Here is a 12,776-nt window from a genome sequence, read left to right on the forward strand (position 1 = left end):
CACCTGCTCACGCCATCCCTCTGCCTACTGTGCTGTGCTCCTTCCTGACAGTTGTTCAAAGCTCACGCCAAGTGTAAGCACCTCCATGAAGACTTTCTTAATAACCCCGCGTGTTCTCTTTCACTTCTCTGAGCCTCCACCCTCTGTACCTCCCCAGCTGCCCTGTAACAGCCTTTGCTAAAGTGATTTTTCCTGTCATCCCCTTTCAATCACTTGGTCTTTCCGAATTTTAAGATTCTTGAGGGTAAGCTCTGTCTTCATTTTTAAGTTGCTTCCAACACTTTAGCCGCCTTGTACACTGCAGGCACCCTAACAGTAGCTACAATCAATCCAAATATTTCCTCCCAGAAATCTTTCACCATACCTCTCCCCTGGATACAGAACGTCAGTAGCATTTAATCTACTGAAAGGCAACCGAACTGTCAGATCAACTCCCTCTTACGGTTACTCGTATCAGCCCTGCACTTACACCACCCAGAATACCACAGGGGCTGGCACAGCCGCACCCGCGGGCCCTAGAGCACACTCCACACCGTCGAGAGAGGAGGGCGGAGTCTGGGTGGGGGTGAAGAGGTCAGTCGGGGACTCAGGGAACTGCATTCAGGTGAACGTGGCCACCGATGTAAGATACAGGCACACGGGAGCTGTGCAGCCCGTGAAGCTCAAAGGAAAAGCATCCAGTGCCGAAAGGCCTGGAGAGCCCTGGGCACAGAGGCTGCACCGTGGTCTCGCTAAGGCTCTTCATTCACTGCTTCCAGTGTCCGCACCAGACTCTAGGGATGTTCTCACCAGCTGGTCAGTGGTGAAACTTGTTCTCATGATCCACACATAAAACAATGCCTCAAGACTGCCTACCATGTCCACCAGAAAAGAGAGTGTCTGTCTATCTCTCCAGAGGCGCAGCTAAGAAGGTGAAACGCAGTGGTAATAACCCGGCCAGGCTGACTGCAGGAGGCCATGAGCCCAAACAAGAGAGGCCTGGGAGAGCCAGTGAGTGGCCCTCATCGGAAGGCAGCAAGGCAGAGAGAATCATAACCCCGGGGCCAGGGCTTCCTGTGCTCTGCACAGGTGGGTACTTTTTTTTTTTAATAAATAAATGTATTCATTTATTTATTCATTTTTGGCTGCACTCAGTCTTTGTTGCTGCACGCGGGCTTTCTCTAGTTGCGGCGAGCTGGGGCTACTCCTTGTTGCGGTACGCAGGCTTCTCATTGTGGCGTCTTCCCTTGTTGCAGAGCACGGGCTATAGGTGCACGGGTTCAGTAGTTGTGGCACACAGGCTCAGTAGTTGCGGCTCGTGGGCTCTAGAGCGCAGGCTCAGCAGTTGTGGTGCATGGGCTCAGTAGTTGTGGTTCGCGGGCTCTAGAGCACAGGCTCAGTAGTTGTGGCACACAGGCTTAGCTGCTCTATGGCATGTGGGATCTTCCTGGATCAGGTCTCGAACCTGTGTCCCCTGCATTGGCAGGCGGATTCTCAACCACTGCGCCCCCAGGGAAGTCTCAGGTGGGTACTTTTTAAAAGCAGAGCGGGGATGCCTCCATGTGAATGAAGAAGCACCCCAGCCTCTCATCACTGTGCATTTTTTACTTTCTGGTCAGATATTATTGCTTTTAAGTCAAATGCCACCTGTCAAATTAAGGGACAAAGAACATAAAGAAAACATCTTCAAGTTCAATAGGAAACAGGTTTTGAAACTTTTCTTGAAGTTTTTGTATGTTTAGAAAAAAAAATTTAATTTTTTTAAAAAAACAAGTAATTACTAGGGAAAGCATGTGTTAATATAGCCAGAGCCCTGTAAGTTTAGGACAAGTATAAGTCCTTCCCCAACAGTTTTTTTTTGGCAGGGGCAGGAGGGGAAATAGGAAAATAAAAGGTAAAAAATGATACATCAGGTTTTTCTGTTTAGAGTTTTACGTAATGAAGAAAACATAACATTAAGCTTTAATCCTTCTGAGCAGTGTGTCACAGTGTGTAAATGGCTAGTGGCGAGAAGCAGCTCAGAGCACGAGATGCACTCATCTCATTAAATAGGTTACGCACAAATCTGTATAACGTAACCCTAGTTTATTTTCAGTTCATTATCGTTCTCACTGGTAAGGATGGCATAATAAACAGGAAGGTAAACTGCCCTTATCCACACCTGTTACATGGCAGGTGGTCACTGCTCGGGTGGACAGACAGACCCTTCCCTGGATCCTCTGGATGCCTGGACTCTTTCCCCACACCAACACAGGGAGCACACACAGCACCACACAGGGCCAATCAGTTATGCCTTGTTGTCAAAGTTTAAACGTCATATTTTAAAAAAATTTTTGAAACACCATGGTTACAAAAGAAAAGGTTGTAACTCAGATAAACAGAATATTCCTCTGAAAGGTAGCCAAAATAAATGCCGTAATTCGTGAGTCTGAATATGTATTCAAAAGAAAAACACGATAACATAATTTTTTTTTTTTTGCGATACGCGGGCCTCTCACTGTTGTGGCCTCTCCCGTTGCGGAGCACAGGCTCCGGACGCACAGGCTCAGCGGCCATGGCTCACGGGCCCAGCCGCTCCGCGGCATGTGGGATCTTCCCGGACCGGGGCACGAACCCGTGTCCCCTGCATCGGCAGGCGGACTCTCAACCACCGCGCCACCAGGGAAGCCCAACATGAAATTTTTATACCATAAAATTCATTAAAATTGGATTACAAAGGAAAAGCTGTATATATTTACAAAGTACCTTTAAAGTTTTATTTACTAACTTTTAAATTGTGGTAACAGCCATTTCTAAGCACAGAGTTCAGGGGCATTAAACATTCACACTGCTGGGCAACCACCAAAGCCATCCATCTCCAGAACTCTTTCCATCTTGCACAACTGACACTCTGTACCCATGAAACAATTACTTTCCTTCCCCCCATCCCACCCGTACCCTGGCAACCGCCATTCTACCTTCTATCTCGATGAATCTGACTATTCTGGGTACCTGCATGAGGTACCTAGAAGTAGAATCACACAGTATTTGTCCTTTCGTCTTTATTTCACTTAGTATAATGTCCTCAAGGATCATCCATGTTGTCACCTGTGTCAGAATTTCCTTCCTTTATAGGCTGAATAATATTCCATTGTACATACACACCACATTTTGTTTATCCATTTATCCACTAATGGACATTTAAGCTGTTTCTACATTTTGGCTATTATGAATAATGCTGCTATTAACACGGACATACAAATATCTGTTTGAGTCCTTGGTTTCAATTCTTTTGGGTATATACCCAGAAGTAGAACTGCTGGATCAAATGGTAACTCCATGTTTAGTTTTTTGAAGGATTACCAAACTGCTTTTCACAATGGCCACACTAGTTTACATTCCCACCAACAGGGCACAGGGTTCCAATTTCTGCACACCCTCACCGACACTTGTTATTTTCTGGGTTTTCTGACAGCAGTCATCCTAATGGGTGTAAGATATAAAGTACCCTTTTAAAATCCTATAAAAGTTTTCATTTCTACTTATATATAAGAATGCCATAAAGTAAGCTAGAAATTTAGAAGATACAAAATCTTATTAATGTAGTCCATACACTAAAATTCATGGTAATACAAATATTGGATAAGAAAACACTCATTATATAATATTAAGTGAGGGATGAGGGAAGAAAAATATTTTAAAAAATAGTCTACATAGAAAAAAAACTGAAAGTAAAATCTAAAAGGTTAAAGGTGATGAGACTCTGGATAGTAAGATGACAGGCTTTCGTTGACAGTTTTTTCTTGTATTTTCCATGGTTTGTATAATAAGGGGAAAATGGCTATAAAAAGAAATATGGCTGATATCATTACCACAATGATAAAGATTTAGGAGGAGCTAGACTTTGAAGGGCTCAGGTACTTTATTCTATAAGCAATTAGGGTCAGTTATCTGTTAATCTTTCCCAGTGTTCGGGCCCCCACCAAGTCCTGATAAAGCTGGAATTCTTTCTTTTCTGCACCCAGTTTTTCCGGCAAGGCAATGCTCTGAAATAAATGCAGTAATCCAGACAAATAACTGCAAGTACCACAAAAGTAATCTTCCAGAAGGGGAATAGCAACAAAGTTTATGGCTACAGGGCTAAATGCTATCTATGGCCCAAGACCATGTATCTAATCCGATTTTTATCCTAACACGCTGTTCTGTTTTTACCTCCAAAATGCAGATGATTCTCTCCTTTTCTTTTAATTTAAAAAAAAATTTTATACAATTTTCAAGGTTACTTTCCATTTACAATAATTATTACAAAATATTGGCTATATTCCCTAAGTTGCACAATACACCCTTGAGCTTACCTTACCACCAATAGTTTCTGCGTCCACTTCCCACCCCTGTATTGCCCCGCCCACTAGTTTGTTCTCTATATCCAAAATGCAGATGATTCTAATAAGATGGGAATTGGATGAAACGATGTCTGATTTTAAAGGATAAACTTGACTCTGAGTAACTTCTAATTAAGAAAACGCCCATTTCAGTTTCAAATGCGCTTATATTTTACCTCCCACTTAATGGCATTGTTATAAACTTTTTTTCATACGTATAACTATATTATTTCCTTTCAGCATCTGAGTAAATCTGCTGAGAAAAAGATTTGTGTCGATATCCGAAAGAGCCTTGATCTCAACAACAGGCAGGCTTTCATTCTTCCACTGAGATCAGTTTCATGGACCTGGAATGTGAATCAGCGATTCTGAAGCCAGGAGCAATTTTGCCCTCAGGGGACACGCAGCAACGTCTGAAGACATTTTTGATTGCCAAGACTGGCAGGATGACGCTAAACATCCTGCGAGACACAGACATGCCCCTGCCACGCTATTCCTAGTATTTAAAGTAATGCTCGGCACGTGGTGGGTACAAAAATGCCCGTTGAATTAACAGTTTTACATATGAGGAAACTGAGGTTCAGAGCGGTCAAGTATTTAGTAAACAGCAGAGAATGGAATTAAAGTCTTCTTACCAAGTCCAGGCTCTGCCAGCTTTATCGTCCAGTAGCTCGTTAGTATTTTTCAAAAGACTTTTTAAAAGTCCAGATCCTTTGACTCAGCGATTCCAGTTTTAAAAGCCCATCCTAATCAGTGATCACAGAGCTGTACACTGATTATTTGTACAGATTTTAAGAAGAATCTCTCTTTATTCAGAGGAAGATAAATTATGATACACCCATTCAGTGGAATGTTATTAAAGATAGAAAAGCATATGCATATTTATCAACAAGAAAGGATATTCAAGATATACTGTTATATGACAGAGGAGCAGAGTAGGTTACAAAATAATATGTGTAGGATGATCCCGTGTGGATACATATACTTCCACGGGAAACAATCTAGAAGGATGAACATCAAAACGTTAGCGAGGGCTTCCCTGGTGGCACAGTGGTTGAGAGTCCGCCTGCCAATGCAGGGGACACAGGTTCGAGCACTGGTCCCGGAGGATCCCACATGCCGTGGAACGACTGGACCCGTGCACCCCAACTGCTGAGCCTGTGCTCTGGAGCCCACGAGCCACAACTACTGAAGCCCGTGCGCCTACAGCCTGTGTTCCGCAACGGAGGGGCCATGCAGTGAGAAGCCCGTGCACCGCAAGGAGGAGTGGCCCCTGCTCACTGCAACTGGGGAAAGCCCGTGCGCAGCAACGAAGACCCAATGCAGCCAAAGATAAATAAACAAATTTATTTTTTAAAAGAAAGTTAGTGATAATTTTTCTAAGTCGTTAGATCTGCGGTGATTTTTTTTCTTTCCTTATGCATGTTTTTTAACTTCTTAAAAGAGACATGGTTTGGGCGTTACGGGTTGTAGAAGCGAGATGCTACTAAAAAATCCACTAGGTCTCTATGTACTCAGTCTCCTGGTTAAAGAATGAAAAACTATAAATTTACTAGACAGGACATATGATTTCTTTTTACTTAGGAGCAGCACTGTGATCTTTTCTTTCTCAGAGAGAAAGGATTTACTTAAAAAAAGAAACCTAACAGCTAAAGAAAGAAAGCCGTCAACAGGAGCTAGCAATCTATGTCCTAATAAAACGTGGACCACAGAGAAGCAGGACCAAAATGCTTGCTAAGCCTAAAGCACAGTAACGTTAACTATATTACTTTTAATCTACAAAGAGTATTACCAAACTAATCTCCAGTGTCAGGTTTTTAGCTAGAAATGAAATGATTTGTGGAAAATACAAAGAATCTGCCAAACCCACTTACAAAAATGCTCTGTAAGACATCTGACCTGCCTACTCACCTAGACCATGTGTTTCCATGATTTCTACAAAAGCATTAATTACTGGAAATATCTTATTGTCAAATGCATACACACATCACATGAAATGTTTATTTAGCCTAAATTACACCGAGAGCTTGGTGGCTGTTAAACAACATAACCTACCAATTCAGCATCTGGCAATGAGCCACTTAATTTCACTTTAATGGTTTACTAAGAACAATTTATTTGATTTACAACTGGTTGCTTACTTTTACATGGCTATATTGAAATTTCAAATTCAAGAGATTTGCAATTGTACCTTTTGCTTATACTGGAAGGTAGACCATTTATATTTATCAAGTAAAAATGTACTTTTTAAAGTTTTATTAACATAAAGGTTTGTTCAGGAAAGCAACTCTGCTGGTTGTTTTTGGTTTTTTCCCAACTAGTTAAAAACAATCACTATTTATCTATATCATCTTCTTAAAGATTTGAATACTTGTCATATATTGAGATCACTTTTCGATGACAGTGAGTATGATCCAAAGTGGGGGAGGTCTCCTTCCCACAGCATCACTGCTCCGCCACTTTCCCTCATGGAATTTTATATTTTACACTGATACACGTCATGAATTGACTTGCTCTCATAAACTTCAAGAAGCTAGTGGCAAGTATCCACACAAAAAACACTTTAAAAATATTACATTAAAAAAAATTACAACACATAGTTAGGGAACCACATGCCATTCACAGAAATCTCTTTAAAGAATTCCACCAAGGCACATGTAAGAGACTGGTAAGAATACACACATGTGCACACAAGCATAGAAAGTTATACCACAAAAGGTTTAAGACAGTCATCCTTAGGTAGAGGGATTATGAAAAGTTACATATTTTTTTAATGTTTGGCCTGTTTGTATATTTTATTTTTTCCTACACAGAATATGTAATACTTAATAAATAAATAATAAAAGTTTCAATATTAGAAGAATTTTAACTCATAAAAATATTCCAAGACAGGTGCATAATTATGTCCTAATCTCTCATTATAATTATCTCAGAGAGATTTTAAGAAAGTCTATGAAAATATAAAATCATTACTTTGATAGAATAATCTAAATTATCCCGTTAATGCACCCATTACATATAAAACCAATGATGCAGTAACACCTGTACAGGTAGACACCTACACAGAAATACCTACTGCCTTAAAGTAAGCCAGTTTTTCTGAATACACACACACACATACATGTTCTATGTAAATACAGAAGTAGCTTGCCTTAGGAAGAACTGAATACTCTTTTCCTAAATTATACTTTGTGTTTTAATAGGAAAACTAGCTGATTAAAATATAATAGCAACTAAGGTGAGTGAAAAACCAGTTTGAAACAATAAAGAGAATTCGTTGAATAAAAACCAACTCTGTGGAGTTGTAAAAGCCATCTTTGAGGATACAGTCAGATGATTTTAGTTATCTGTCCCTATATTCAGTAGGTGTAATAAGTAACTCTAAATTTAAAACTATTTATTACCATAAGGATCTCTAGAGATCATCTAAGCAAAGCTTGTCATTTAATATATGAGGAAAAAGCAGATCTGGGCAGTTAACTGACTTTGCCAAGAAGACAGTGAACACAGACCAAGGCTTGAACCTGGCCATCCTCCTGACCCTGCTTCTCCCACTGCGACCAGTGGGGGACAGTCCTCAGCAAACTTGACCGCCTGTTTTTGCAAATAAAATTTCATTGCAACACACTCATTTACTGCTTTTGTGCTACAAAGAAAGAGCTGAGTAGTTGTGAAAGACACCCAACGGCCTAAAATATTTACTCTGGTTCTTTACAGAAAAATGTTTGCTGACCCCTACATTAAAGGTTTCTTAGCTATAATTCTGAAGTTTCAGAACTTAAAACATAATAATATTGTAACAAACCGTATTGTAATAAATAGCAATAAAACCAGAACCACTACTGCAGTTATTACCTTAAATTACCTTAAAAGGGTTTAACTTCCCCATCCCCAAAACTATTTGTCCATTTTCCATGTTTTGATATGCACATCTTTAAGAAAAGAAAAACTGTAAAACTCAGAACCTCCCAAAGGAGAAATTAAGATCTGCTCATATAAACTGAAAGAGAACTCATGTACATTCCTTTAGTAGAGTACTTCTCATCTACATAAACATATTTATAGATCACTGGCTACTTGGGAGATAGCCTAGTAGATAAATCTAAACTAAGTGAATTAGAAATGTCAAACGTGTGACAGAATATTTTAGAAAAAGTCAAATTTATACACAATTTTCCAGCAGAATATCTAAAGCACAGCAGAGAGACATCTATTTAAGTGTCAAAAGCATCTGCCCTATTAATCACTTGATTCATTAAATTTTTAGGTTTTACCTTTCTCCTCTCAGAAAATAAAGTAAGCCTGGTTCCAGCTAACCCCACTGGCAACAGATGCTCACACAACACAAAACGTAAACCTTAGGGAGACCTAGGTACAAAATATAATTTAAGCAAAGTGGTAGACTGCTCAGGGAAAACAAGTGTATTTACAGAATGAAGAAGTCCCTACTGGACGCTTAACAAATCAGTAAAAATTATGAATTCACTAGTTAGGACAGTATGGGATTTTTAGAGAGCTCTGGACTGTTCATTATAAAATGATGTAGAATGTACAAAAGGACTAAAAATTGCATCAAGAAAGGAAACTGAAGACATACATGTCAAATCAAAACACACATACACACAACGCGGGACTTAAATCAGAAGAAGGCATGGGTTCAAACCCCTGAGTTGTCACCAACTGTTAGCACTGAGCAAGTCACTTTTCAGTGACTCAGAGTCCTTCTAGGGTTTAGTTAACTTTTTTATAAAATAAGAGAGGTAAGGTTCCTCCCAACCCCCCAATTAACATACTTGTAATCATTTATTCACTCACTGCTGTGTGTCAAGAACCATACTAATGGCTTTAATTGCAAGTGGACTCAGAACAAGTGTCCTGGGAAAAAATAACACCTATCAAGCATCATTCTTTTAAACACATAAAGAGACACGAGATGGAGTTTAGCCTTTAAAAAAGAAATAAAATCTATTTTTCCAAACCAGACTCCATAAATTCTCTAACTAAACAATAACTGTAGTTTTTGTAAGGAATGAAGATAACACATACAGCTTTCCCTCTGACGTCAGGAATAAGACAAGGATGCCCTCGATCACTGATTCACAAACCAGAAATAAAAAGAGCAATAAAATTAACCACAGAGATAAGATATTTGCAAACCCGTAACTGGAAAAGGACTAGTTTCCTCTATATATGCGTGTAAGTGTGTGTGTAGATTGTTACAACTCAATAAGGGAAAGGTAAGCCATCCAATTTAACAACAGGCAAGAGATCTGAGTCAGAACTCCAAAAGGGGGATTCCAAACGGGCAATAAACATATGACACGGGCACTGGGCCTCATTAGTAATATAAGAAATGGACATGTAAAATACAATGAGATATCCTTATATACCCATCAGACTGCAAATAATAATACCTCTGACAATACCAAATGCTGTAAAGAATGTAGTGTGACCAGAATACATTTGGTATACACATTGGAAAATAGTTTGACGTTATGTAGTAAAGTTCAAGATACAGATACTTTGTGACCCAACAAGTCCACTCCTAAGTACATCCTAAAGAAATACATACTTAGGTGCATGTACAAAAGTGTTCAAAGCAGCACTATTTATAACAGCTAAAGCCTGGATATAATCCAAGTGTTTATCAACGATGGGATGCATAAAGGAAGGAACATATAAATAATGGAATACTACACAACAATTAACTGAGTAAACTGTATCTATACAGAACATGATTAACCCTTACAAAAACAATGTTGACTGAAAAAAGCAAAACACAAAAGAATATTTGTGGCATCATTTCATTTGTATGTTCAAAAAACAGAGAAAAACAGTATTTTCTAAGTAATATTTCTATTATTTAGAAACACAGAGAAGGTAAATCTATTTCTAAAATACAAGGAAATGATTATCTCTGGGAGAAGAGAAGTGATTTAATTGGGAAGAGCTGGGGAGGGCAGCTTCTGGGCAGCAGCCATGTTCTGTTTCCTGACTAGGTGGTGAATACATGGCTGTCACTTCACATGTAAGTGTACATGCACAAGTGTGCATGCAAGCTGTACACCAGCCCAGCTCCTGGCAGATACCAGACAGCCAATAAAGCCAACTCTTAACCTACTTACGAGAATGGTATTCTGACTACTATTGCTAAGATTTTCACTGCTATTACTGCTAATTTCTCCTCTAGATTATACATGCCCCCTGAAAACATCAGGTCAGGGAGAACACAAAGAAAAACGCCTAATGTGAATGAAGTAAAGCTTGCTTGTTCTATTGTTCTTTCAGTCTCCCCACTGTTATGCTTGTAAATTTATCTTCCTCCTTACATAACCTACAATATCCTGACCACGAAATTCTGACAGGAACTAAAGCTTTTCCCTCTGGGTGGTTATTCCTTCCGCAAGGTTCCCACCATTGGCAACAGGAGTCCTGACCTCTGCAGGGCGAGCAAGAATAACAGATGAAGTGTGAACTGGGTTTATTTAAAGCCTAAGTACCGGACTTCCGTGGTGGCGCAGTGGATAAAGAATCCGCCTGCCAATGCAGGGAACATGAGTTCAATCCCTGGTCTAGGAAGATCCCACATGCAGCGGAGCAACTGAGTCCGTGTGCTGCAACTAAGGAGCCCACCTGCCACAACTAAGACCCGGTGCAACCAAATAAATTTATTTAAAACAAAACAAAACAAAACACACAAAACCTAAGTACCAAAGGGAAATGGTAACGGAAAAGTGCTAGATTCCTCTCTGTTCACACGCCCTGAACTGCTCTTCTCAAGCTCCCAATCCAGAGACTGTTCCCAGGTAACCCTGGCGGCCCCTCTCCACAGCAGGCAACAGAAAGCAAGCGTTTACATGCAAGACCATGAAACACACATGGTCACTACATCAAATGCTCACTATATTTGGATGGTAAATATTTTTTAAGAGAAAAAATAAATATATGATGTTTTAAAAGGGGTTAAATTTTACATCTTGCCAAGTACAACAATAAGGCATTATATAAACTCTGATACTTCCAACTTCTGGAAATAAAAGATAAAACCTACTAGTGATTTTTAAGTTCCTTTGTAATCCAATAGGAAATTGTAAGAGATTTCACTTACAGCTTCTTACTGATGCATGCTGAAGAGAAAGTTTCCAGAGCAGAATTAAAGCTATTTAAGTAATCAGGCTATAATTACCAACTTAATCACTCCTTTTAAAAAGTTTTATAATACTTAACATCTAAATTTAATTTGGTGAAAGGTAAGAATCTAATTCAGTAAACAATCGTTAAAACAATTAGTGATAGTCAAAAAAACTAACTTTAACTGAAAAGTACTTCAAAAAATATCTCAAAGAATTCCACTTAGCAAGTCTTCAGTATTTAACAAATTATTCAGAAATAAATTGCAGTTTATTGTTCTGCATGACCTTGGGATCAAAACATTAACAGGAATTATGAGATGGAAAACATCAACAAATCAATGTACATGTATTTATCCTAAACATCTGAAACACACAAGAAACTGTCAGAAATACAAAGAAACCTAAGACTTATTAGTCCCCACCTGATTGATACCTAATCTCAGGAAACAGAACATAAACATGGATGCATCTGTGTTAGACAAAGAAATTTATCTAACAATACAATTAAACAATAATATGAGGCAGGAAGTAATAAAGTCAAATGTAGGACAATGTCACCAGAACTTTGAGGAAGGGAGAAAGCCTATGAGGTTGGGGTGTTAGAGGGGCTGGATGGATGAGGAGGAACGAGTAAGCCTAGATAAGAGGTGCGGAGAGCAAAGGACATCCTTGGCCAGGCAGCTCAGTGCCCAGAGGGATGGCGAGTGTGCTCAGGGGGCAAGACGCAAGTCTGCCCGGTATGAAGGACAGGGGGCGACTGCTAGGAGGGGGGTCAAGGGGCAGATGGTGGACGTGTTTGGTTGCTACATAAAGGACTAAGGAGCCTTGGGATACTCAGCACATCGTAAATGCAGAAGGCATGTTTATAACTCTCTGAAGGTAGAGACTGTTCTAATCAACATGATGGGAAAAGAACCAGTAAATACTGGCTCGCACACTTTAAATGGATGCACTTTGTAGTATGTAACTGATGCCTCCATAAAGTTGATTATTAAAATTTCAACAGTTAAAATCAAGGATGCTCCCTTTACTGACAAGTCCCTTACTGTGCTTCCATTCTTGTACGAGGAAATGCGTTCAAGCCAAGCCACCATGATTATTTAACCAAGCGCTTGACAGAAATCTAATGGTCTCTCTACCTCTAGTAGGCCTGATCACTTCTATCCTGCTTATCACTGCAAAATAATCTTCCAGTAGAACCCTTCTGAATTAAATGCTGCCCACAGACTTTCCTTCAAAAAAGAATCAATCTGGACCTTAAGGTCCCCTACACTTTGAGCTCAATCTACCATTCTGGTCTTAT

The 12,776-nt window shown here is 39.6% G+C and overlaps 1 protein-coding gene across 5 annotated transcripts in view; it reads right to left on the bottom strand.

Moving 5' to 3' along the window:
- Nucleotides 1-12,776, bottom strand: part of SMAP1 (small ArfGAP 1) — a 150,110-nt gene that overhangs the window by 48,209 nt on the left and 89,125 nt on the right. The window lies entirely within an intron of this gene.

The sequence above is a fragment of the Lagenorhynchus albirostris genome, chromosome 12 (genome assembly GCF_949774975.1).
Source record: "Lagenorhynchus albirostris chromosome 12, mLagAlb1.1, whole genome shotgun sequence".
Classification (NCBI taxonomy): domain Eukaryota; kingdom Metazoa; phylum Chordata; class Mammalia; order Artiodactyla; family Delphinidae; genus Lagenorhynchus; species Lagenorhynchus albirostris.